We start from the raw sequence: 3,535 nt of genomic DNA, 5'->3' as shown, positions 1-3,535 counted from the left end.
GGCATGGGCTTAGAGTGGGCTTTTTTAAGGGTTTTATTCGGGCCCCAGTTGAGTTACATTTGTGGGCCCCATTGGGGTTATAAATCCCGGCCCCAGTTGGGTTATAGTTGGGACCCACGTGGGCCTGATTTTTAAAACAGCCTAATATTTTAAAAACGGACTTTTAAATACCATTTACAAAACACATTTTTACATAGTACACGATTTTATACCTCAGCTCAAGCAAATGATGGTAGAAATGGATATTTCTCTGGCACACAAACAAATAAATTGCATGTTGATATAGTTTAATTTGTGAAGCAGTTATAATAACTAACTTCATTCAAAATATTAACAAAGTTAATGAACCTGCTTCAGATATATGGAATAAACCATTGCCTCGCCTCCTCTCGTGCGCGCCCGCCCCCAACGAAAGACTAAACGGTCTCTCGCCTGGCCTGACTGAAAGTGAATTTTTATATCCGTTGGAGATATCATTCACTGAGGTAAGAAATTAACTTTTTATCCGGTTTCTCTAATTTGGTTATCAATGTGTAAAAGAACAAATATACAATGAAAGAAAGAAAAATATCTGAGGATATAATGCCTGACGTTATATTTAATTCAAACCTAGCTACGTTAATTAGCTAGCTTGATAGCTAAAACAACCGTTAGCGTTGAAAGGTAGAACGCAAGCCGTTCATTTGTTATGGTTAAGAGGAATAATCTGTGGGGGGAAATATAGTGTTTAAATGTCTATGTTTACACATTTTCGACGTAACCCACCTAGATTTAGTTAATTAATTTTCCTAGATCAGCTAAGACATAAGTGCAAATTTCGATGTTGCTAGGCTAGCTAACCTAAGATAGTGAGTTAACCTATCTTAGCAAACACTAGAACTAAGTGGTCACCTTGGTTAACTAGCTAGCTAGTTATGTTTAGAGAATGTTTGCTTAACGTTTTGGTAGAAAAGATAATTGTCCTGTTAGTTATTAATTAAGTGATAAACCTTTACAGTTAATAGTAAGTCGTGTCCTGGCATTAAATATACCAAATACAGTGGTACCTCGAGATACGAGCTGCTCTATATACGAGCGATCCAAGATACGAGCACCGAGACGAGCAAAATTTCTGTTCGACACCCGAGTGCACGTTCGAGATACGAGCATGAACCGGTCATCACAGCCATTCGCACGTGTGCTTTGCAACGAGTAACACTACGTACGGTGTATACAGTACAGTATTTCAATACTACAAACGTTTGTTTTGCATTATGACTCCATAAAAGGCTCTAGTAGTGGAAAGTCAAGTGAGAAGAGAATGATAACTATAGAAACTAAGCAGGAGATTATTCACCTGCATGAGAAAGGCACTCGTGTAGCCGAACTCGCTCGTCTGTTCGGCCGGAGTACATGTCTTTTTTTCCACATTTACGCTAGTTTTGTGACTTTTTTAAGGACCGGAACCAATTACAATATTTTACATTGTTAAATTGCTTCCAGAACCGAGCAGTTCGAGATACGAGCACGGGTCTGGAACGGATTAAACTCGTATCTCGAGGTACCACTGTACAAATGACTGCATTTCTAAGGTAGAGCTGTGTAGTATTAATCCCAGTATGAGGGGGGAAAAACAAATGATCGTAGTCCTAACCTACCATAGACAATCTTGTGTATAGCAGAAAAGAGTATTGTCTTACGGATAAACAGCTACTAATCATTCTTGTAATGGGTCTAAGTTAGATAGCGGTTTTCTTGTTTTGGTGCTCTGTAAAGTAACATGTGGTGGTTGTTTTTGCCTCAGTTTATTCTATCTGAATTTTAAATTTTGTTTTGTAGGTGCCCTAAAACAAAATGCTTATCTTCAGAATTAACTAAAGATGTTGAGAGAGCTGTCTCAAAGTGGTTTACCAATGCTCGTGACCATGATGGAAACCGTGCACTGAGAGCGCAGAGAGACTTTCAAAAAAGGAACGCAGAACAGATGTAAGTAATCAATAGTGAGTTACACGTTTGTGATAATGTGACTATGAAGGCATGTGAAAATCAGTCATTTTTACTTTCCAAAACCCTGACAGCTCCTATATTGGAGTTTTTAAATGTTTTATGTACACCTAACTTGTAAACGCATCACTTGGCCTTTGTAAAATCTCCCCCAAGAGGTGATTAATGTGTTAGACATCAGTGTCTTTGGAAATTTTGAGTAACTGCAGCAGCTCAAATTAGTGAATTGTATAGTATATTTGAAGGAGTACTGGTCAGGATTTTATTATACTGTGCAAACTAGAAGCTGGCAAGAGCCTTCATAGAGTTCTGTACAGTGTATTATGGTCAGGACCCAGGTGGTGCAGAAAATGCATGCCCATTAAACAGGCCTAGTGTGCTAATTCAATAGTACAAACAGGATTTTTATGCTTTACCATGTTTTAGATTCACAGAGAAGGATGTTTATCATTGCTAAAAGTGGTTTAGATAATCTGCAGTGTTACTGTTGTGTGCTTTAATTAATACTGTTGTCTGTCTCTCCCTCCCCTCTTCTCTCTCTCTCTCTCTCTACAAGATGTGAAACTACACAACTCAGCAACACACAGTAAAGGATTCTAAAGACTCTTAACATATGTTTTATGGACATTTATGGTTAAAATTGTTAGAGTTGTCGTTTTCAATAAAACATTTTTATTAGGATTGATCAAGCATTTGTCGTCATTATAAACAGCTCATCTCTGATTGAAATTACTTATGATAATACAGTCTTTAGTACTGTGCTCTTATACAACAGTTTTGCAAAGTAAGAAAAGCAACTGAATATTGCATTAGGTATGTACAGCAGAGACCTCACCTGAAGCCCTCCATGGCTCCATAGGGACCCACATTGGATGACACAAGTTAGCATTATAGTAATTGTGCTCCAAATGTGTGATGCAAGCTGACATTCTAGTGAGTGATGGGCTGATATTTGGGCCCCCTTTGCATAACCCATATGGGGCCTATAAAGATTTGCCCATGGGCCCCTAATGGGGCTGAAGCGGGTGTCTGCAGTTAACCATAAGGGCCCTACTTGTTGCCCACACTGGCCCCATCATTATCCCACACAAACAAGGGGCCCATGTAGGGCCAGCGAATCATTGCTCATACGGGGCCCACCTGAGGCCCACATTGACCCCAATATTGGCCCACATGGGCTAACACACATGGGGCCCATGTAGGGCCAGTGAATCAATGCTCATACGGGGCCCACCTGAGGCCCACATTGACCCCAATATTGGCCCACATGGGCTAACACACATGGGGCCCATGTGGAGCCGATGGACAAATCTTTGTGGGCCCCAGCTGGGTTGCCCAAAAAGGGCCCATGTGCCAGCCCATTTCAAACCCATGTGGGGCCCGCATGGACATGTTGACTGGGCTGTAAATTGTAAATAGTCTGTTTAAGATAAGTGAGTTCATAGTTATTTTGATGTTTCTAGTTATGGTGGTTGGGGACGAATATGTGTTAGGTCTGTGGGGAAAACATAGGAACACCCTCATCGTGGAGTGAGTGCAGTTGAATGGGGTA

General features: G+C 40.5%; 1 long non-coding RNA gene across 1 annotated transcript; it reads left to right on the top strand.

Annotated features, from left to right (window-relative positions):
• Nucleotides 1-322: 322 nt before the first annotated feature.
• On the top strand, nucleotides 323-2,666 carry LOC143526098 (uncharacterized). The gene is made up of 3 exons (XR_013133819.1): nucleotides 323-485; nucleotides 1,819-1,965; nucleotides 2,540-2,666. It is a non-coding gene; the product is annotated as an uncharacterized LOC143526098 (long non-coding RNA).
• The last annotated feature ends 869 nt before the right edge of the window (nucleotides 2,667-3,535 follow it).

Source organism: Brachyhypopomus gauderio, chromosome 1 (assembly GCF_052324685.1).
Source record: "Brachyhypopomus gauderio isolate BG-103 chromosome 1, BGAUD_0.2, whole genome shotgun sequence".
Taxonomy (NCBI): Eukaryota; Metazoa; Chordata; class Actinopteri; order Gymnotiformes; family Hypopomidae; genus Brachyhypopomus; species Brachyhypopomus gauderio.
The sequence above is the reverse complement of the archived record's forward strand: the minus strand, read 5'-3'. Positions and strand labels throughout refer to the sequence as shown.